The 24,432-nt window shown below is 45.0% G+C and overlaps 1 protein-coding gene across 1 annotated transcript in view; it reads left to right on the top strand.

Annotated features, from left to right (window-relative positions):
• The first annotated feature begins 22,967 nt into the window (after positions 1-22,967).
• The window catches only part of YPEL4 (yippee like 4), a 45,478-nt gene continuing 44,013 nt past the window's right edge, over positions 22,968-24,432 (top strand). Inside the window, exon 1 of the mRNA XM_030186205.1 lies at positions 22,968-23,198. The gene's annotated coding sequence lies outside the window, so the exon portion shown is untranslated. The remainder of the gene's footprint in view (positions 23,199-24,432) is intronic.

Genomic DNA, 24,432 nt, shown 5'->3' on the forward strand with positions numbered 1-24,432 from the left:
ACAGCAGCAGTGTGGTTTTCCTCCCCCCGCCCCCCCTCAACCCAAGCCAGCCAACTTTGGCAGCTATATATCTTACCTGCTTCTTGAGACAGCCCTGTCTGACACCCCCCCCCCCCTTAACTTGCACCACCATTGTAACACAATCTGGGATTTGCTTGAATATTCCGGAAATCTTATCCTTTGCATTAGCCTGGTCATTTTGCTCGACCTGATGAAGGGAGCTGTAGCTCTCGAAATGTAGTCAGAAATGTATTAAACTAATTCAATAAAAAGGTATCTCTTACAGTTTATTTCCTGACCTTAACCTCTCTGTTGATCTACAGTTAGTATTTACAGAGTTTCACAAAAGCAATTGAACAACCCTCAGAAACACATTCCCACCTTTACCATCTTTAAAAGAGGAAATATTCCCTTTAATAACTTTTTTCTTTAACTTCAAAGCTAAAAGTCTGTCTGTCTTGTTACCCTTCTCATTTTAACTTCAGAAGATAATGCTGGGATTTTATTTTCCATCAGAATATTACGTTTTCCCGCAGAGTTACTCAGCTCTCACATTTCCATTTCTTTAGTGTTCGATTTCCAACTGTCTCATTTGCTTTTTTCAAATTATCCTCTGTTATGCCCAGTCGAGTGTGCTATGACCTTACCCTTTATTGCTGTTTTAAATGCACCCTGTAAAGTAGCTTATGATGTAGGTCCATTATTATTAAATGTAAAATATTCTCCAATTCCTTTTTGCCATATTTCATCTTGTTCTTTGAAATCTAATTCCATCATTCAGTTTCCCACATAGGTGCCTTTTAGCCTAAAAGATTTAGGATCTTAAAAGAAGGAAGCAGCAATAGCAGTAAAATATGTTTGGTCTGATATTCAAATGGGGATAAGCAGCATAAAATGTTTTGTACTTTTTTGGGATCTTGCCAGGTATTTGTGACCTGGATTGGCCACTGTTGGAAACAGGATGCAGGGATTGATGGACCTTTGTTCTGTCCCAGTATGCAAACAAAAAAAGCAACACTGGGCCTTCAAGACTAGGACAACAGGAGTAGTTTATTGACAGGTGACCCGACACGGGCTGTGTTTCGGCGTCAAATGACGCCTGCCTCAGGGGTCAAAATTTGATTCTGCAGTGTATAAATCTGATTCTGCAGTGTATAAATCGTGCAGGTCAAATGCCTCAACACATCAAAGTGCTATCATTTGGAAACGTTCGCCACAACGTGAAAAATCGCTCCTGTAAAAGTCATCTCTTATGCGTAAATAGCCGGTTAAAAGTCATTTGACGCCGAAACACGGCCCATGTCGGGTCACCTGTCAATAAAGTACTCCTGTTGTCCTAGTCTTGAAGGCCCAGTGTTGCTTTTTTTGTTTGTATACTTTGTTTGTATGCTGTATTGCCCTCTCTATTTGTTTTGTCTGTCCCAGTATGGCAATACTTATTATGTACTTATGTACTTTTGCTGTCAGCTGATGAATGTATAATTTTACTATCCATGTTTAAGTATCATTTCAGGACCCTTACCAGTCTAGCATGCTCTAGAATTCAGGACCATACCAACTTAGTGTAGTGAGGCAGTACATACCATTCTGCTACCGCATTCCCAGCTAGGATGGCTGCATTAGTTGTTTCTGGCCTCATAAAGCATGCAAGTGCATTCAGTTAAAGCAGCAGCAGTCCAATATCCACAAAGAAAACTCTGCTTTTCCCGAATTTCAACTATCTATTGCAAAATAAGTAGGACCCTTACAGCAAACAGAAGCTGAAAGCAGAAGTCTTTCTGCCCCAGGGCAAGAGTCTTTGTACTGGATATTCACAAGTTTGTGGTATTGCAGAGAGGTGGATAAGTAATATCTGTAGAATGAGTTGATTTATTGCAGAGGATGGTGCTTGAAAGGGATTTTGTGGGCATAAAGATTGGGCTAAAGGAGGTGTGCTTATGCCTAAAATAGGTTGGTGAGCTGAAGGGAAGTGGTGAAGAATGAAAAGAGACGCCTGAGGGGAGATATGATCAAGGTCTACAAAATCCTGAGTGGTGTAGAACGAGTAGAAGTAAATCGATTTTTTTACTTGTTCCAAAAGTACAAAGACTAGGGGACACTCTAGGAAGTTACACGGAAATACGTTTAAAACAAATAGGAGGAAATATTTTTTCATTGTATGAATAGTTAAGCTCTGGAACTCTTTGCTGGAGGATGTGGTAGCAGTGGTTAGCATATCTGGGTTTAAAAAAGGTTTAGACAAATTCCTGGAGGAAAAGTCCATAGTCTGCTACTGAGACAGACATGGGAAGCAACTACTTGCCCTGGGATTTGTAGTATGGAATGTTGCCAAGATTTGGGTTTCTGCCAGGTACTTGTGACCTGGCTTGGCCACTGTTTGGAAAACATGATACTGAGCTAGATGGACCATTGGTTTGACCCAGTAAGGCTGCTCTTATGTTGTTAGGAGGAGAGAAGCAGAGCAGTACTGCATGCTCTGAGTCAAGAAAAGATGGAGAACTTGCCTGCAGGGAGGAGGGGGCAAGAAGAAGAGACCCACAGGTTAGAGGGCAAGGAAGGGGACCAATAGAGTTAGTGCCTGAGACTAGGGCACAATGCATGTCACTTAAGAGCACTGAAGATAGCACTTTGCAGTACTTCAGTGACTGGAAAGGGAGAGGGTCACAAGCAGAGGCTGACCTATTAGAGTATAGATGGTAAAGACAATCATGAAGAGACAGCAGCATTGAGCACATGTTAGAACTACTACAGGGTGAGGCAAAAAAAAAAAAAAGTAACCACCTATAGTTTTTTGCCATTTTCTCAGCAAATGCTTTTAATTTAAATGATAAACTCTAAAGAGAATCCACGTACTGAACTCAATAGATCCCACTGGGTAGAGAATAAATACAAAAAGGAGTGGGAATATCAACCAGCCTTATCCAAAAAACTAGAACCAGACAAAAATAGTATTAATAATCAAACAAACAATATTTATTAATATTTTCTTAAAAAGGACTCATGAATATTTTCTAAAATGACTCGACACAATGTTGTGTTTCGGCCTGGAGTCTATAAATGAAATCAATAAACGTTGTGTCTTTTAAAGAAAATATTAATAAATATTGTTTGTTTGATTATTAATACTATTTTTGTCTGGTTCTAGTTTTTTGGATAAGCCTGGTTTATATTCCCACTCCTTTTTGTATTTAATTTAAATGAGAAATTTTGTGTACTTATTTAGTCATCATACTTACATATTACTATTAAACAACATTTAATTATCTTAAGCTACGTTGATGTTACTGACGTTTTAGTGTTACTACCTAGTGATTTTTGCATGTTAAAAATATCCACGCTAAAACACAGCAATATAATGTCATTCAAATGAGACACTTAACAATGTGTCAGAATTCTGCAGTCACTCTGAATACTCAGTGTGCACCCCCAGCTTTAACACAGACCCTCAGTCACTTTGGGAAGTTCTTAACAGTCTTGTCGTTCAGTCCCTGTGTCAGGTTGTCCCAGATTATCTGCAGCACTTCCTTGTGTTCAGCCATTGTTTGTGGTTTGGGGTGGAGCTTGTGATAGGCCTCCAACATTGCTCCCAATATAAAAGTCTACATCACTGTGACATCATTAAGCAGGTACCCTGGTTTTTTGTTTCAAATAATGGTAGTTTTACAGTGCAAACATTTATGAACACATGAAAATGGCTGGGTGGTCATGCTAAAAAGTCTGTAACTATGCCATGTTTAAAGATTATCTTATTCCACTCAGCACATAAACGTAGATAGTAACAACAAATAAAGCTGTAAAATGTCACGTTGAAATTCCAAGAGGTTACTGAGAAAAATAGCAAAAATCTCTAGGGAGTTACTTACTTTTTTTGTGCCTCACCCTGTACATGCATAAATGGCCTCATAAAGTACCAACCGATGTGAAAGTATGTGTAATATGATGGTGCATTCTTTGCTAGTAGGTAGGGGTGGACTGAGAGTACTCTGGGGCCCCCACCATGCTGCTCCTGCCTCTGCCATGCTGCTGCTGCCCCCACCAGTGCCTCCACCCCTGATAAAGGTGATGGGATGACTTTCCTATGAGGAAAGGCTAAAGTTGCTAGGGCTTTTCAGTTTGGAGAAGAGATGGCTGAGGGGAGATATGATAGAGGTTAATAAAATACTGAGTGGAGTGGAGCAGGTAGATTTGAATCACCTGTTTTCTCTTTCCAAAAATACTAGGACTAGGGGGCATGCAAAGAAGCTACTAAGTAGTAAATTTAAAACAAATCAGAGAAAATATTTCTTCACTCACTGAGTAATTAAACTCTGGAATTCATTGCCAGAGAATGTGGTAAAAGCAGTTAGCTTAGCAGGGTTTAAAAAAGGTTTGGCTAATTTCCTAAAAGAAACATCCATAAGCCATTGTTAAGATAGACTTGGGGAAATCTAGGATAAGCAGCATAAAATCTGTTTTGTTGTTTGGGATCTTGCCAGGTACTTGTGACCTGGATTAGCCACTGTTGGAAATAAGATACTGGGCTTGATTGACCTTTGGTATGGCACTGCTTATGTTCTTACATAGTAACATAGTAAATGATGGCAGATAAAGACCTGAACAGTCCATCCGGTCTGCTCAACAAGATAAACTCATTTTACTTGGTATGTGATACTTTATATGTATACCTGAGTTTGATTTGTCCTTGCCATTCTCAGGGCAAGTAGAAGTCTGCCTAGCACTGTTCTTGTACTAAAAGTTCTGAAGCTAAGGTCGAAGCCCCTTAAATTTACACTCCAGCTTATCTATATCTATTTAGTTTCGATCAGGGCATAGACCTAAAAGTCTGCCCAGCACTGGTTTTGCTTCCCAATTACCGGCATTGGCACCCAATGTCCGTGAAGATTCCGTAGATCCATTCCTTCTAAACAGGATTCCTTTGTGTTTATCCCATGCATGTTTGAATTCCATTACCGTTTTCATCTCCACCACCTCCCACGGGAGGGCATTCCACTTATCTACCACCCTTTCCGTGAAACAATACTTCCTGACATTACTCCTGAGTCTGCCCCCTTCAACCTCAATTCATGTCCTCTAGTTCTACCACCTTCGTAAAAGGTTTGTTTGCAGGTTAATACCTTTAAAATATTTGAATGTCTGTATCATGTCACCCCTGTTTCTCCTTTCCTCAAAGGTATACATGTTCAGGTCGGCAAGTCTCTTCTTGTATGGTTTGCAATGCAAATCCCATACCATTTTTGTTGCTTTTCTTTGCACCGCTTCCAGTCTTTTTACATCTTTAGCAAGATATGGCCTCCAAAGTTCTAAACAGCTTTATATAATGACCCCTATCTATTATTATTTATTTGGATTTTGCTCACACCTTTTTCAGTAGTAGCTCAAGGTGAGTTTCATTCAGGTACACTGGGTATTTTGCTGTCCCTGCAGGGCTCACAATCTTGTACCTAAGGCTATGGAGAATTAAGTGGCTTGCCCAAGATCACAAGGAGCAGCAGTGGGATTTGAATTAGCCACCTCTGGATGTGAAGACTGGCACTCTAACTACTAGGCTACTCCTCCTGAAGGGGCAGAAGGAGGGCTGAACAAGGGAAGAGCGCCAAATTAACCAGAGGAGAAGGAATTTTTTTTGCAAATATCTGAATAAACTGTTCAGTTTAAATCTGCTGTGGCACAGCGATCTCACAACATTCAGCACCATCATCTACGAGCATAGCGATTATTAAACGCTGGTGCAAATATTCAAATTAGTCCACTCATTGCCACTGCCACTGCAAATGGCACCAGGAACAATCTGAAAACGTTCTTGAGATGTCTGTCTTAATATCATTATAAAATAGCAATTCATCTATTGGTCAATAAGGAGGTGGGTGTTGTAAGTTTTGCAGAGTAAAATAATACACCAGCAAGTTACACTGCTGAGACCATTAGATTTATCACATTGTGACTGTGGAAGAGTGAGGGTTTGACTATTCTAGAACTTACACACCCAAATTTGCATGCTAGTTGGAAATTTGGGCACCCAACTTCGTAGAATATGGGGAGTGCATGTGCAGGCCCCAGAGGCAAATTGTGAAGAAGGGTGGAAGAGGAGCCAACCTTCAGAGAGTCGAGAAGCATCCTTACCCCTGGAGCTATCAAATGTCATGGTCCCCCTCCCCTACCTCAATAAGCGATCAGGGGTCACTTAGGGGCCCTATCTGGAGATAACGCAGGCCCAACATGAGCGCTGGTAGTAGTTCCATTCCTAGCGCGCTCGACATTTCTGGCTCTAGCAGAAATATTCAAAAAACATTTCTGCAGGAGGTTACCCGTTGGTAATCGGGCAGCGCTGTGCGCTACCTGGTTACCACCGGGTTAGCACGGAATCCCTTACTGCTACCTCAATGGGTGGCGGTAGGTGCTCCCCCTGCAAGGCCACGTGGTAAGATCAATCTTATCGCATGGCCATGTCTTTTTTTCGGCCTTTTTACCTGCTGTGGGAAAAAGGGCATCAGTGCACGGCAAAAATGGCCCCTGCCACTAGCGTAGGGTCCTTTTTACTGCAGCTTAATAAGAGGGTCCCTTAGGAAGCTATCTGGAAAGTCCTGATGTGGCTGGATTCTTCCATAGAATCTGTTCTTCTGGTTTAAATCCCATAGGGATTTGAGATCCAGTTCAAACAACATTTGGTGAGAATTAAGGCACTGGGAAAAAAAAGAGTTTGGTGAATCATAAGTCAGTGCTGCCTTAGTAAACAATAAAACAAATTTAAGTAGGAAAATGGAGCAGCTGAAAACTTTGCAAAGACGCTAATTCTATGATGAACTTTCCTCAAACACAGGAATGAAACCAAGATACCTTATTGGAGGTCTTAACGTCTTTCTAAATCTTCTCTAGTGGGTAACATCTATTCCCCTTCACTTGGGGAGTAAGGGACTTTTCCAAAAATATGGTCAGTGTTAAGAGTGCTCAAGTAAGGAAACAAAGGAAAGCGCTCTGTGGATTGTTTCTTTAGTGTCTGAATTGAATCTCAATATGATTATGGAACTTTCAAAATCTGAAATCTTTGTTTATGGTATCAGAGCCTGGATATAGCCAGACCTTATGAGTTAATGCAGGGAAGAAGAAAGCTTTTCCTGGCTATGTGCCAGGAAACTGGAGGGATAGATGCGTCTTCTTACTTAAGATATCCTTGCAAATGTTTAGTTAAGTCTGTGGGAGTGAGTTATGTTTTCTTTGTTCTAGAGCAGCTGCGATTTTCTTGATGCCAAGAAGCTCAGTGGCACCCCTGGGGCGGGTAATACTGGCATAGTGGTAATAAATGATCTTGTATAGTCAGTTGAATGGCTATCATGCCTGCATTTTTTTTCTGATAATGTATTATCTTTGTTTCTCTTTCTCTCTCTCTTTTTTTTTTCTAATTTCTCCTCTCTCATTCTGTTAAGGTCTAAAAGGAGCATTGAACAGTGACATAAATTTTTCTCCTTGGTTATTTCTTGCTTGTTTTTTGTTTTCTTATGTTGTCTGTATGACCTATATATGAGGGCAAGAGGTTCTTATGTATTTATCATTTTGCAATTGCTTAATTAAATTTTTTTTTTTTAAAGAGGAATGAAATACTTTAAAGAAGACGACCATGGGGCCAATACTCAGACCACGGGAGTTAGCCAGGCTAAGTCCCACAGTCACTGCTAAACCCAGATACTCAATGACAGACTGTTTCCGGTGATCAGCATTTAATATCCGGTTTATTTTTGGGCGGTTAGAAGATAACCGGCTATGTTGTTATTTAGACTTAGCCGGTTATCTTCTAACTGGCCAAAGATATCCAATGTATTCACATGGCCAATTATAGCTGCTAGAGTGGGGCTGAAAAATCAGCAGGTAGTGGTCAATATAAACGGCTAGCTGCTAACTTGCAATATTCAGCGGGAGATAGCTGGCTATCCTCCGCTGAACATTGCCAGATAGCTGGTTATGGGGCATTCCAGGTGCCAATCCTGGCCGGTTAAATGCTTTTGAATATTGGGGCTCATGTTCTAGTTTGTGCCTCTCCAACTTGATTGAGTAACTACTTCAGAGAAATGTCTTTCTGCCAGACCCTGCTTGGACAACACACCTTTTGAAGACTTTGGTGAAGAGAAAATCCAGGCACGAAGAGCTTGGGAAGTGATCTTCCCCTCGACTCCTTATTCTTACACTGTACCAACCTGGGTACTGTAATAAGAGAGGCGCCCAAGCACTACTAATATCAACATGTTTATTCATAAAGTTTCTGCTGTAGGAACAATATTTAAAAAGCATTTATCTAGATATTACCATGTGCTGTCTTGGAAAGGACCAGTGACCAAGATATTATGAGGCATTCGAATAGTGCCTCTAAATATCATTACAGACCACCTCACCTCAATCCGGACAGTGCCTCTAAATATCATTCCAGACCGCCTCATCTCTATCCGGATAGTGCGTCTAAATATCATTACTGACCACCTCATCTCTATCTGGATAGGCCTCTAAATAGCCTTACAGACCACTTATCTCAATCTAGATACTGCCTCTAAATATCATTACAGACCACCTCACCTCAATCCGGACAGTGCCTCTAAATCGCATTGCAGACCGCCTCATCTCTATCCGGATGGTGCGTCTAAATATTATTACTGACCACCTCATCTCTACCTGTATAGGCCTCTAAATATCCTTACAGACCACCTCATCTCTATCCAGATACTGCCTCTAAATATCCTTACAGACCACTTATCTCAATCTAGATACTGCCTCTAAATATCATTACAGACCACCTCACCTCAATCCGGACAGTGCCTCTAAATCGCATTGCAGACCGCCTCATCTCTATCCGGATGGTGCGTCTAAATATTATTACTGACCACCTCATCTCTACCTGTATAGGCCTCTAAATATCCTTACAGACCACCTCATCTCTATCCAGATACTGCCTCTAAATATCCTTACAGACCACTTATCTCAATCTAGATACTGCCTCTAAATCTTATTACAGACCACCTCATCTCTATCTGGATAGTGCCTGAGGCAGAAGAGTGCTACAAAAGGATTCATCAGCAAACCAGGGTTGTCACTGTGAGGGCTTTTGGCCTGCTGTTGCTTGGACCACTCAGGGCAGGGGCAGCCCAACCATTCGACAGACTAGGCAGTCCAGTAACTTCTTAGGGCAGCAAAGAGCAGCTGCTGTCAAAACAAAACAGAGCGTGACAGCTACTACTACTACTACTTATCATTTCTAAAGCACTACTAGACGTACGCAGCGCTGTACACTTGAACAGCTACAACTCACAGAACCATCAGCACATATCTTAACCTGCATTTGTATATAAGATATTTGTGTGATAATCATGATTATTGAGCTGAATAACCAGAATTTTCCTTTCTGAGAAGTTCTGAGAGAAGAGGACATTTCTCTGGTAAGTGAACATTATTTTGCCTTGTGTTTTGGGAACTTAAAGATTGGGGGTTAAAGGAGGAATTGTAGGTTAGTGATAGGCAGAATAAAAATATATAAAAAAGCAAACTTTATCAACTAATCTCCATACTCTTTTCCCCCCTAGTTTTAAAACTTGAACTTTGTATCACAGAAATTAACAGATAGCCTCTAGCAGGCACCGCAGGACCTAGTTTAAACCACCAGAGGGAATCGGGGATGACCTCCCCTTACTCCCCCAGTCAGGGCCGGTCTTAGGGCGAGGCGACCGAGGCGACCGCATAGGGCCTCGCGCTCAAGGGGGCCCCGCGCGGCGCGCCTGAAGTTGCCCCGCCCCGACTGCCCAAGCTCCAGTCCCCCTGCCCTCTGAATTTTAAGTTACCTCATCGTCGACGTCGGAGCGGCCGCCCGGCAGTTAGCAGCAGCCGTGAAAAGCGTGCGAGCTGCTGGGCGGCGCTTCAGGAGTCTTCCTTTCTCTCGTTCAGCTCTGGTCCTTTCTCTCATTCAGCTCTGGTCCCGCCCTCATTTTGAGGGCGGGACCAGAGCTGAGCAAGGGAAAGGAAGGCTCCCGAAGTGCCGCCCAGCAGCTCGCACGCTTTTCATGGCTGCTGCTACTACCTGCTGGCCACTCTGATGTCGACAATGAGGTAACTTAAAATTCAGAGGGAGGGGGGCCTTGGAGCTGGGTGGGAGCTGAGTGGGGGGCCTTGGAGCTGGTGGGTGGGAGGGAGAGAGAGCGAGACAGGCCTTGGAGCGGGGAGGGAGGGGGGCCTTGGAGCTGGTGGGTGGGAGAGAGAGAGAGAGAGAGAGAGAGAGAGAGAGAGAGAGAGAGAGAGAGAGAGAGAGAGACTGGCCAGCCGGCCTTGGAGCTGGGAGGGAGGGAGGGGGGCCTTGGAGCTGGGTGGGAGCTGTGTGGGGGGCCTTGGAGCTGGATGGGTGGGAGGGACAGAGAGAGAGACAGGCCTTGGAGCGGGGAGGGATGGAGGGGGGCCTTGGAGCTGGTGGGTAGGAGGGAGAGAGAGAGAGACAGAGACCGGCCAGCCGGCCTTGGAGCTGGGAGGGAGGGAGGGAGCTGGGGAGCCCAGCCCTGGAGCTGGGGAGTCCTGGGGATGGCCCGGGAGCTTGGAGGGAGGGGTGGCCGCTCTGGAGCTCAGAGGGAGGGGTGGCCGGCCCTGGAGCTAGGGTGGGGGCGGGGCTAAAATGGGGTCCCATCAGATTGGTCTGCATAGGGCCCCGCACTTGCTAAGACCGGCCGTGCCCCCAGTGGTCACCAACGCCCTCCCACCCTAAAAAATGGTTTAAAATTTTTTTTTGCCAGCCTCTATGCCAGCCTCAAATGTCATACCCAGCTCCCTGACAGCAGTATGCGGGTCCCTGGAGCAGTTTTAGTGGGTGCTGTGCACTTCAGGCAGGCGGACCCAGGCCCATCCCCCTCTACCTGTTACTACTACTACTACTACTACTTAACATTTCTACACTTGTACTGGTAAATGTGAGCCCTTCAAAACCCACCCAAAACCCACTGTGCCCACATGTAGGTGCCCCCCTTCACCTGTAAGGGCTATGGTAGTGGTGTACAGTTGTGGGTAGTGGGCTTTGGGTTTTTTTTTGGGGGGGGGGGCTCAGCACCAAAGGTAAGGGAGCTATGCACCTGGGAGCAATTTGTGAAGTCCACTGCAGTGCCCCCTAGGGTGCCCGGTTGGTGTCCTGGCATGTGAGGTGGACCAGTGCACTACGAATGCTGGCTCCTCCCACGACCAAATGCCTTGGATTTGGTCGTTTTTGAGATGGGCGTCCTCGATTTCCATTATGGCTGAAAACCGGAGACGACCATCTCTAAGGTCGACCTAAGGACAACCATCTCTAAGGTCGACCTAAATGTTGAGATTTGGGCATCCCCGACCATATTATCGAAATGAAAGATGGATGCCCATCTTGTTTCGCTAAATCGGGTTTCCCCGCCCCTTCGCCGGGACGTCCTTAGAGATGGGCGCCCTTAGAGATGGGCGTCCCCGTTCGATTATGCCCCTCCATGATGGAGTCAGCAGTCCAGCAGCGAGAGGGGTGCTATCCAGTCTTTTGTGAGCGGTTATATGTGTGTGTCCGATGGAAAGAGCTCCATTCTCTTGGTCCATTCTCTTGAGCCTAGAGGAGCAGACTTGGTGGAGCTGAGGGAGACAGAGAGGTCCATAGAGGAGACCTACAGGGATGTTGTAGAGGTCCCACCTCCAGTCCGGCAGCCCCTGTGCTACCTTGGAGGAGGGAGGTCTCCTGGAAGGAGAGCATCACCCTGGTGAAGTAGGAAGCACTCCTATAGCCAGGATCACCAGGGGATGTACTATTCTCTCATACTGAGGATATGTCTAAGAATTTCTGCCCAGGAGGGAAGGGTTAGGACTGCTGTTGTAGTTGGTGATTTGATCATTAGGCATATAGATAGCTGGGTGGCTGGTGGATGTGAGGATGTGACTTGCCTGCCTGGTGCAAATGTGGTGGACCTCACATGTCAGCTAGACAGGATCTTAGATAGTGCTGGGAGGAGCCGGCTATCTTGATACATGTGGGTACCAATGACATAGAAAAATGTGTGAAGGAGGTTCTGGAAGCCAAATTTAGGCTCTTAGGTAGAAAGCTGAAGTCCAGATCCTCCAGGGTTACATGTTCAGAGATGCTCCCTGTTCCATGCGCAGGACCCAAAAGGCAGGCAGAGCTCTGAAGTCTCAATGCGTGGTTGAGATGGTGGTGCAGGGATGAGGGATTTAGATTTGTTAGGAACTGGGCGACATTCTGGGAAAGGAGGAGACTGTACCGAAAGGAAGGGGTCCACCTTAACCGGGATGGAACCAGGCTGCTGGCACTAACTTTTAAAAAGGAGATAGAGCAGCTTTTAAACTAGAATAGAGTGGAAAGCCAACAGTTGCCCAGGAGCGCATGGTTCAGTGTGGCGTATCCTTGAAGGATACTATTGAAACAGGACCTTTAGGGAATCCAAGTAAAGAGGTTTCAACAATGCTGAAAGTAAGCCAGGTGTGCTTAATGAGAGAGCAGGATAAAGGATGCACATTATCCCCTTCAACTTCTAAGCAGCTTGTAGATCAAAGTAAAAAACACAATTTGAAGTGTCTGTATACAAATACTAGAAGCCTAAAAAATAAGATGGGAGAGTTAGAATATATAGCACCAAATGATGAGGTTTATATAATAGGCATCTCAGAGACTTGGTGGAAATAGGACAATCAATGGGTCACTGTATTAACAGGATACAAATTGTATCACAATGATAGAGAGGATCAAAATGGAGGGGGGTTACGCTATATGCTAAAGAGGGAATTGAGTCAAATAAAATAAACATTTCACATGACACAAATAGCAGCGTGGAATCACTATGGATAGAAATTCCAGGTGTGAAGGGAAGGAGTATTCTTGTAGGGCTGTACTACCATCTGCCGGGACAGAATGAACAGACGGATGAAGAAATGTTTACAGAAATTAGGAAAGCTGGCAAATTGGGCAACGCTATAATAATGGGTGATTTCAATTACTCCTATATTGACTGGATAAAGAGGGAATTGAGTCAAATAAAATAAACATTTCACATGACACAAATAGCAGCGTGGAATCACTATGGATAGAAATTCCAGGTGTGAAGGGAAGGAGTATTCTTGTAGGGCTGTACTACCATCTGCCGGGACAGAATGAACAGACGGATGAAGAAATGTTTACAGAAATTAGGAAAGCTGGCAAATTGGGCAACGCTATAATAATGGGTGATTTCAATTACTCCTATATTGACTGGATAAATGTTACATCAGGGATCGCCAAAGAGATAACATTTCTAGATGTAATAAACGACTGCTTCTTGGAGAAGCTAGTCCAGGAGCCGACAAGAGGGGGAGCCATTTTGGATCTGGTCCTTGGTGGTGTGCAGGGAATAGTGTGAGAGGTGGCAGTGTTGGGTCCCCTAGGAAATAGTGATCATAACATGATCATGTTTGAGTTACTATTTGGGATGAAGCCGCAAAGGAAATCTACTGAAGCTGCATTTAATTTTTGAAAGGGCGACTATAATAAAATGAGGAAAATGGTTAAAAAGAAACTAAAAGGATCAGCTGCTAAGGTTAGGACACTAAATCAGGCGAGGATGTTATTCAAAAATAACATTACAGCCAAAAGATTGTCCTTCAAAGAATGGAAAAAGGACCCAAATAAAGAAAATAAGAAGCAACATAAGCACTGGCAAGTCAGATGCAAAGCATTAATAAAGAAAGCTAAAAGTTGCAGCAGAGGCTAAAACTCACAGTAAGAACTTTTTCAGGTACATCGGAAGCAGAAAGCCTGCGAGGGAATCCGTGGGACCGTTAGATCACAAAGGAGCAAAAGGGGTGCTCAGGGAAGACAAGGCCTTAGCGGAGAAACTGAATGAATTCTTTGCTTTTGTCTTTATGGAAGAAGATGTAAGAGATTTACCTGTACCAGAATTGGTTTTCCAGGGTGATGATGCAGAGGAACTGAAAGAAATCTCGGTGAACCTGGAAGATGTACTGAACCAAATGGACAAATTAAAGAGTAGTAAATCACCTGGACTAGATGGCATACATCCAAGGGTACTCAAAGAACTCAATCATGAAATTGCTGATCTGCTGTTAGTAATATGTAACCTGTCATTAAAATCATTCATAATACCTGAAGATTGGAGGGTGGCCAATGTGACGCTGATTTTTTTAAAGGGTTCTAGGAGTGATCCGGGAAATTATAGACCGGTAAGCCTGACGTAAGTGCCGGGCAAAATAGTGGAAGCTATTAAAAGAATACAATTACAGAACACGTAGACAAACATGGTTTAATAGGACAGAGTCAGCATGGGTTCAGCCGAGGGAAGTCTTGCCTCACCAATTTGCTTAATTTCTTTGAAGGCGTGAATAAACATATGGATAAAGGTGAGCTGGCTTATGTAATGTATCTAGATTTTCAGAAAGCTTTTGATAAAGTTCCTCATGAGAGACTCCTGAAAAAAATTAAAGAGTCATGGGATAGGAGGCAAGGTTCTGGTGTGGATTAGGAATTGGTTACTGGACAGAAAACAGAGGGTAGGGTTAAATGGTCATTTCTCTCATTAGAGGAGGGTGAACAGTGGAGTGCCTCAGGGATCTGTACTGGGACCGGTGTTATTTAACATATTTATAAATGATATGCAAATCAGAACAACGAGTGAGGTAATCAAATTTGCAGATGATACAAAACTATTCAAGGTTGTTAAAACACTTGCTAAAAAGTCTGTATCTTTGCTGTGTTTAAAGATAATCTCATTCTACTCAGCACATAAATGCAGATAGTAACAACAGATAAAGCTGTAACATTTCACATTTAAATTCCAAACAGTTGCTGAGAAAACAGGAAAAAACTCGGGGGGGGGGGGGGGGGGGTTACTTTTTTTTTTGTCTCATCCTGTATATACCTGGTTATGCTAATATTCTAAAAAGTGAAGTAGGTGCATCTTTTCCTTTATAGAATACTTGCCTGCCCGGGTATTTATGTGCCTATAATTTAGATACGGGCACTTATGCCAGTGCAACATTTGTGTGTCAGATATTTGTGTAAATTATTAGAATCCTCTCAAAATAGCTGTGGCACAGAAAAAAGTACTTGAATCTATCCCACTAAAGATTCTATGGAGTGTATCTGTTCTAATTTTGAAAATACAACAAGGGAAAAGCCTCAGAATTCCCCAACCTCCAGCGAAACTGAGGCCTGAGTCGGTGTGTTTGGAACCCATGACACTTCTTTATCTACACCTGCATGCTTAAATGTTAAGTTCAACTTGTTATTATTAGTTCTTTTGATATGGATCCCCTCTTTTTTTGATTTTGTGGATTCTTTTAGTATCCTTTACCTTTTCAAGCACAAGGGTTTTTCTGTCTGTGATGAGAACCCCCTCCGATGTTAGAAGAGCACTACGGCTCTCAGTGTGAAGCCTTATATATATACCAGTAAAAAAAGGCCCGTTTCGTAAACAAATGAAACGGGCGCTAGCAAGGCTATAGAGAGAGTGAGAGTGTGTATATGTATGTGTGTGTGTGTGACACAGAGAAAGTGTGTGTGTGTGTCTCTGTGTGAAAGAGAGTGTGGACAGGTAGGGTGAAAATGAAGAGACAGCAGTGAAATTTTACATAGGAGAGCTGAACCATTTGAGGCATGTTTGTGTGTCTGTGTGAGAGAGTGTGTATATGTGTGTGGGTGCGTGTGATGTGAGATAGAGACAGTGTAAGTGTGTGTGTGTGCGTCTGTGTGAAAGAGAGTGTGAAAGGGTAGGATCAAAATGAAGAGACAGCATTATAATTGTACATAGCACAGCACAAACATTTGAGGCAGTTCTTGCCTTATCTCCCCTGCCGCCCCCTCCATACCCAACAATTCGTTCCTTGTCTTCTATCCCCTCTGTGTCCCGTGTGTATGTGTGTGAGAGAGAGAGGTGCTAGCAGTCCCTGTGATAGTGGCAGGTCAGTTGCTCATTATAGCCAGTTAAGAGTGAGAGTGTGTGTGTGTATGTGCTGGTTTTTTTCCTTCCCTCCTATGCCCTCCGTGTCCGTTGTTTGTGTGGAGAGCAGAGATCTATATGGTCCTTTTAGCTTTGCTGTTGACGTCGCATAGCAACTGTGTGCTGCTGGTTTTCATTGTTCCGCGATGTGTCTTATGTCACGTTCCATTGCTTAGTAACGGGTTCGCGATGCGATTGATTGAGTGTCATTGGTCCGCCCTCGACGTCATGACGTTTGACGTGGGGGGCGGGGCCAACACTCATGGGCGAATTCCTGGTTTCACCACCATGCATTTAGAACGTTGGGACTTGTGGAGGCTTCAGAACGTTGGAGGTGCGTTTTATTTAGAGAGATAGGCTGGAGGTTGGGGAATTCTGAGGCTGTTCCCTTATTGTATTTTCAAAATTAGAACAGATACACTCCACAGAATCTTTAGTGGGATAGATTCAAGCACTTTTTTCTGTGCCACAGCTATTTTGAGAGCTGTTTTCTTTTTTTGATTACTTGGTAGTATTGCTGCCTTTCTCTTTTGTGATAAATTATTAGAATCCTGGCATATGGGCTTCTATGTGTCACTTACATGCCCAGAATCCACCTACGTGCTGGTCTGTAAGGTAGGCATACAGATGGAGGCGTCTGGGCAGGACTCACACTTATTTCGTTTCTTAAGTACTGCCTTTAGTTTATAGCCTATAGTTTATAGTTTATTAGTATTTGTTAGACTGATCTAAATGACAAGCAGAGTGGTGTACAGTGTTAAAATTACGAAATGAGAAAAGCAGGAAGGAACTCCAATAAATAGTAGGACATCATTACACTCATGTCAAAGAGAAGAGAATGTTATGGGGAGGGAAACCCACACAAGGGGGGGGGGGGGGGGTAGGGAGTTAGAGAAAAGTAGGGGAAAGGTCTATTTTAACCAGGGCTTTTTTTGAGGGGGTACTTGGGGGTACTGAGTACCGGCACCTTTTCCATTGTCTGCTAAATTTGACCCATGGACCCCAAATTTTAATGATAGAGCTCAGGCTCTACATGCCAATTCTGCCTTGTCATAGATTATGTGACTGGTTGCAGGGGACCTGGCTATTGTAAGGTGGGTCTGTCAGTGATCACCCCACCCCTGAAGGGTGGCTTGGCATTTGAGTACCGGCACCTTTTTTGCTAGAAAAAAATGCACTGATTTTAACCCAACTGACAACAACTGACACACTGCTTTTCCATATGCCTCTTAAATAGCCAGGTCTTCAAGTCATTCTTAAAGGAGTCAAAGTGCTGAACATTCAGGTACAGGAGGTATTTTTCACTGTTGGAGGGCTCACAATCTGAATTTGTACCTGGAGCGTTAAGTGACTCCTGAGATCACAAGGAGCTGTAGTGGGATTTGAATCTGACTCCTTTGTTTCTCAGTCCACAGCACTAACCATTAGAATGCAATATGTTATATGTATCTCTGGTATTTAGGCATAAGCGGTCGATGACTCAAATATTTGGGGAGGCTAAAGTGGGGCGGGGTAATGCAGGGTGAAATGGGGTGTGGTGAGATAAATTTAAAACTTTGGGGTTCCGACACCTGAATCTAAGGGGGTGCTTATCTCTCTCTCTCTCTCCCCCCTCACCATGCAGCTTCTCTCCTCTCTCTCCCAGCCATCCAAGATCTCCTCTCTCTCTCTCTCTCTCTCCAACTCACCCTCCCCATCCCACCATACCATCCAGAATCTTCTGTATGTGTGTGTGTCTCTCTCTCCACCTGCCATGCAACATCTCCTCTCTTTATCTCCCCCATTCAGCATCACGCCTCTGTCTCTCCCCCTCCTCTGCCATGCAGCATCTCTTCTTTCTCCCCCTCCCCCAGCAATCCAGGATCTGGTCTGTCTATCTGTCTGTCTCCATCCAATGATGCCCTTCTGTCTCTCCCCCATCATCCATGATTGCCCTTCCCTTTCTCTCTCTTCACTCTACCATCACCCCTCAGCCTCTCTTCCTATTCAGCATTGCCTGTTTCTCTCTCTCTCTCCTCCCCCCGCTATCCTGCTTTGCCCCTCTGTCTCTTCCTTCCCCCCCAATTGCTCTTTTTATTCTCCCAGTTCATGCCTCTAACATTACCCTATCTGTCTCTTTTTCCTTTTCCCGGCTGCAAAAAGAAAAACAAACTGGGAACTTCCCTTTTCCGCTGCCTGTCTGCCCTTCCCACTGTCTTCCTGATTCCGTGGCATGAAAAACAAACTGGGAGTTTCCCCGACCTACTATATCTCCGATTCGGTGGCCTTCAATAAACAGAAACTTTGCGAGGGCCATAGTGCTCTGCAAGTCGCTGACAGACAGCTCTGCTGATCCCACCCTCTATGATGCAACTTCCTGTTCAGTCAGGAATGGCAGAGCTGTCAGCAGTGTGCAGAGCTCTATGGCTCTGAGCACAGTATATTTATTGACAACCATTGAATCGGAGAGGCAGTGGATTGGGCAGACAGGCAGCAGAGAGGGAAAGATCCCAATTTGTTTTTCATACTGCAGGCACAGATTGGGAAGCAGCGGCCCATGGCAAAAAAGTGATGGCAGGGAGGAGGGCACCTATAAATTTAGGCATTAGTTTTTAGCCCAACTCTATGGCTGGTGTAAGAGTTTGCACCTATCTGCATAAGCAAAATGATAAGGAGGATGGAACTCCTTTCATATGAGGAAAGGCTAAAGTGATTAGTGCTCTTCAGCTTGGAAAAGAGACGATGAGGGGAGATATAAATGAGGTCTACAAAATCCTGAGTGATGTAGAATGAGTAGAAGTAAATTGATTTTTTACTCAATCCAAAAGTACAAATACTAGGGTACATTTAAGGAAGTTACATGGAAATAACTTTTATAACAAATAGGAGAAAATATTTTTTCACTCGACTAATAGTTAAGCTCTGAAACTCTTTGCCGGAGGATGTAGTAACAGTGGTTAGCATATCTGGGTTTAAAAAAAGGTTTGGACAAGTTCCTGGAGAAAAAGTCCATAGTCAGACATGGGGAAGCAAATGCTTGCCCTGGGATTGGTAGCATGGAATGTTGCCACAATTTGGGATTCTGCCAGGTACTTGTGACCTGGCTTGGCCACTTTTGGAAACAGGATTCTGGGTTAGATGGACCATTGGTCTGATCCAGTATGTCTATTCTTATGTTTTTATGTTCTTAAGCATGTACATACCCAATTACACTAGTCAAACATATAAATGGCAAGTGACCGACTCACTTGCAAATGCTCAGTAAAGACTTCCCTCTCTGTCCCGCCCCCGTGTCAAGATGAGATGACGGAACATAGAGGGAAACTGCGCTGAGGAGGGAACCGGTGAGGTTGCTACCGTTCCCCCCACCGAAGTCGCCGCTACCGCTCCCCCCCCGGGGTTGCCGCCGCAACCCCCCGATGTCACCGCCGGACCCCCTGCACCTGGGCCGGGCCCTCTCTTCTCCATTGAACTTACAGCGCCGAAACTGAAGCAGGCAGATCAGCTCCCGTCGGCCTTCCTTCCCTGCCTGTGTCCCGCCCTCGCCGACGTTACGTCACACAAGGGCGGGACACAGGCAGGGAAGGAAGGCCGATGGGAGCTGATCTGTCTGCTGTGGTTTCGGCGCTGTAAGTTCAATGGAGAAGAGAGGGCCCGGCCCGGGTGGAGGGGGGGCAGCAGCGACCCCGGGGGGGGGGGGGTAGTGGTAGCAGCGACCTTGGGGGGGAAGGGGTGGCGGTGACCTCGGGGGGAGGGGTGGTGGCGACCTTGGGGGGGGAGGGCAGGAGAAATGCTGGACATGGGAGGTCTCAGAAGGAGGGGAGCCTTGGAGCTGGCTGGGAGGAGGGTGGGCCTTGGACCTGGGAGGGAAGAGGGGGAGGGGAGGGGACCTTGGAGCTGGGAGGGAAGCAGGGAGGATGCTGGACATGGGAGGTCAGAAGGAGGGGGCCTTGGAGCTGGGAGAGATGGACAGAGGGGGGCCTTTGAGCTGGCTGGGAGGGAGGGACGGAGGGGGCCCTTGGAACTGGGAGGGAGGGAGGGCAGGGGCCTTGGAGCTGGGAGGGGAGGTGGGCCTTGGAGCTGGGACAGAGGGACAGAGGGCCTTGGAGCTGGCAGGGAAGGAGGGAGGGCGGGGGGCCTTGCAGCTGGGAGGGGAGGGGGGAGGGAATTGGGCCTTGGAGCTGGGAGGGAGGGAGTTACACATCAAAATAAAACATACCAATACTCGCCCGTTTTAACAGGCTTAACGGCTAGTAGTCTATAAGGAAAGTAGGTGCCTACTTTCCTTTATAGAATAGACACCGCATAGGTGCAGTTACAGAACTGTCCTCTAAAAACTGTTTGAAACAACAATTCTATACAGGGCACCTACAATTACACTGGGAGAGCACCTGATAGGAGCTTGTTCTATAAAGGCATATAGGCGCCTATTTTCCTTTATAGAACACTAACCTAACTGGGTTATATACACGCCTATAATTTAGGCGTGGGCACTACTCTGACCATAGACCCAGTGTTCACTCTAAATTGAGTGAGAGTCCTCCAACTGCTTTGCTGCCAGTGTGTGTGTGTGTGTGGTGGTGGTGGGGGGGGGGGGGGGGGGGATGCTTCAATATTGTATTTTCAATCACTAGAGACAGGCAGGTTACCTAGTGTCCTGCAGAGTTTGCCTGTCCCTCACTATTGGAAATATGATAGTGAAACATCACCACCCACTGGCAGGAATGTAAGTGGAGGACGCCCGCTCAGCTTAGAGAGAACATTGGGTGTAACTGCATTACTGCGGGCACTTAAATGCCAGAGATATGTGAAGACTTTATAGTATTCTATAAGGTATGGGTGTCTGCGTTGAGCTCAGATATTCAATGCCGGTCCATTTCAAGTGACTGGCTTTGAATATCTAAATGTTTTTTTTAGCCAGTTTCAACTTAACTGGCCAAGCCGATATTCAGCGCTGGTCGGTTAAGTTGAAACCGGCCAAAGATAGGCCTGCTATTTCGGCGGCCGAATTTGGCAGCCAAACTTAACCAGCGATGCACTGAATATTAGCAGATAGCTGGTTATATCACGCGATATAACTGGTTATCCACTAAGCACTAACCGGCAATATTCAGTGGGAGATAACCGGCGATCTCCCACTGAATATTGCTGGATAACCGGTTAAGTGCCATTTAACCAGCCAGGAGCCTTTTAAAATATCGGGCAGGTTTGTGAGCAATGCATATAAGTACATAAGTACTTAAGTAATGCCACACTGGGAAAAGACCAAGGGTCCATCGAGCCCAGCATCCTGTCCACGACAGCGGCCAATCCAGGCCAAGGGCACCTGGCGAGCTTCCTAAACGTACAAACATTCTATACATGTTATTCCTGGAATTGTGGATTTTCTCAAGTCCATTTAGTAGTGGTTTATGGACTTGTCCTTTAGGAAACCGTCTAACCCCTTTTTAAACTCTGCCAAGCTAACCACCTTCACCACGTTCTGTGGCAACGAATTCCAGAGTTTAATTATGCGTTGGGTGAAGAAAACTTTTCTCCGATTTGTTTTAAATTGACTACACTGTAGTTTCATCGCATGCCCCCTAGTCCTAGTATTTTTGGAAAGGGTGAACAGACGCTTCACATCCACCTGTTCCACTCCACTCATTATTTTATATACCTCTATCGTGTCTCCCCTCAGCCGTCTCTTCTCCAAACTGAAAAGCCTTAGCCTCCTTAATCTTTCTTCATAGGGAAGTCGTCCCATCCTCACTATCATTTTAGTCGCCCTTCGCTGCACCTTTTCCAATTCTACTATATCTTTCTTAAGATGCGGCGACCAGAACTGAACACAATACTCAAGGTGCGGTTGCACCATGGAGCGATATAATGCTCCCCTTTAGTGTGTGCCGTAAGTGGAGGAGCCTAATGGTTAGAGTAACTAAGACCCAGGGGAACCTGGTTCAAAACTCACTGTGGCTCCTGGTGATTTTAGGCAAGTCACTTTTGGAGCCAGCTCTGTGGGTGCTTGAGCACCCCTTAATATTGAGGAAACTCCTTGTCTTTGTCCAGGGAGGGGTAATTTCCATTGGGTTTAGCAACCCCCAATCATTTTGAAAAGTTGGCTCCCAAGTGATAAGCTTAGATTGTGAATCTTCTGGGGACAGAAATCTACCTGCTGTGTTTGAATATACATCACTTCAATAGCTTTCATGCTTGCAAGAAGTCTTTAAAATGAATAATAAAACATTTCTACCTTGAGTTGTATGCTAGAAACCCCAAAGTGATAAAAGGAAAGAATTGCAAAGGATAGAGGAGAGCACAAAGAGTTTTGGTGATATTTTATGGCTTTTTAACCATTAGGCAAGACTAGGCAGCCACCTAGGGCAGCAGCTTCTGAGGGTGGCAAAGAGCAGCTGCAGTCAAAGCAAAACAATAGATCCTGACAATCACAGAGTGAAAGAACCATCAGCACAAACTTTGACGCTTTTATGCCTTTCTAAGATTGGTTAGAACTAGAAGAGGCTGTAGGGTGATCATAACTGTTCAGTTTAATTATCACAATCTGATGTGGAAGAGGAGTCAAATGGCCTCAATTGAGGGGCAAAACGTTAAAGGTTGTTTACCTAGGTTGCCCAATTCCCTTGCATCAGCCCTTTAATATTGTCTCTGCTTTGGTCACTGGATTGGACTTGTTTTATTCTAGGAGAATGACAACAATATACTCTCAGTCGTTTGCCCCCAGTCCAGGACTGTAATGCAATCAGTGACAATACTGAGCAGCAGAACCTAGGAACTGTGCCTTCTCTGGTTTGTAACTTTATTTTGCTGTGAGACCATTTTCTTTTCGTTGGTGTGTTACTTTAACTACACATCCCAATTGTCCGGGCAATAAAGCTTCCCGACTCTGAATTCGGCTGCTCTCTGCTCTCTATTCTGGCTCCCTCCCTTCGTCCCCTGGAGCTCCTCCTTTCTCCTGCTCTGATTTGTGTCTGGTGACGTTGCCCGATGAGTCATTTTGTTGTGTTTGCTGTATGACAACACGCAAAGCCACATTCAGCAGACACGAAGAGAGACAGAGACAGAGAGAAAACTTCCCCCTTCATCTCGTACCCTACCAAAAAAAAAAATCAAGCAAATCCCTCCAAATCCAGAGCTGCCCCTTTTGCTAGAAAGAGCCAGGGAAGATGGGCAAGCTGGCGAGGTCCCTGGCAGGGCAGAGGGAGCCCTGAACCCGCAGGAGGCAGCTGCGCTGTGTGACCCGCTTCCAAGGTGAGGGTCCCACTTCGTGCTATTTATAGCTCTGTTGTGTTCAATACAAAGGGATAACATGTCCCCTCTCCCCTCTCCCCTTCTCCGGTCTGCAGGCACCCGTGTGTCGCCAGAGCGGATTTCCACCTCCTGTACTGTGGCACTCCATGGCTTTCTGCCTGGCTCTCTCGTTCTTCTGGCATGTCTGTCTGGCTGTCAATAGCTTCTCTACCTCTGCACTGTATTTCCTTTTATGCTTGTGTGTACAGCATCTGATAACATGTTCATTTTAAATGACATTTATTAAATGCTTTGGAACAAAAGTAGTGTCTGTCTGCTAGTTTATCTGAACCCATCTGAGTGGCCCAGGCCAGTGGTCTACTAGTTAGAACATGTGACTAGTAGTCATGCAGTGTCCTGGCATGTGAGATTTTGACACCTCTGTCTGTGACCTTGGGCAAGTTGAATTATTTCCCCTCTATCTTTAGGGAACTACCTTGAAAGATAAACAGGTCAATTTTGAATAAAACGTCCGGGGAAATAATTTGAAATCTCCAACCTAGATCTTCAAATTAGTCCTAAATTCAGCAACGCTATACATATAGCTAACGCCACTGCATATACGAGCATAAGTTAGATGTGTAATTAAATGCAGAGATAATGAATATCAGGGCTTTTACATACAAGTTGCATGTTTCTAGAAAGTTGCACCACAACTTTGCGATTACCGTGCAAATTTGTGCATGCAAGATGTAGACTAAGGTCAGTTGGGTTTATAATTTAATTTAATATTGAGTTGATAATTGGTGTTAATTCAATAAATGCATGGGAAAAACATGTGGAATCAGATTAGATGGCAACACCAGTAACTGGGAAGTGAAACCAGTGCTGGGCAGATTTCTACAGTCTGTGCCCTGATTGTGGCTGGACAGATTCAACTTCAGAAGTTGGAGAACAAGGCCAGTGCTGGGCAGACTTCTGTGATCTGTGCCCTGATCATGGCTGGATTTTCAGGGGCTTTGATGACAACTTCAGAACAGGAGCGTAGCCAGACTTCGGCAGGAGGGGGGTCCAGAGCCTGAGGTGAGGGGGCACATTTTAGCCCCCCCCGCACTGCTGACCCCCCCCACCGCCATTGCTGCCACCCCCCGCCGCCGCCAGCACCACCACGAACAACTTTGACCCCCCCCCCCCGGCTGATGACCCTCTCGACCCCCGTCCCCGCCGTTGCCTACCTTTGCTGGCGGGGGACCCC

The sequence above is a fragment of the Microcaecilia unicolor genome, chromosome 1 (assembly GCF_901765095.1).
Source record: "Microcaecilia unicolor chromosome 1, aMicUni1.1, whole genome shotgun sequence".
Taxonomy (NCBI): Eukaryota; Metazoa; Chordata; class Amphibia; order Gymnophiona; family Siphonopidae; genus Microcaecilia; species Microcaecilia unicolor.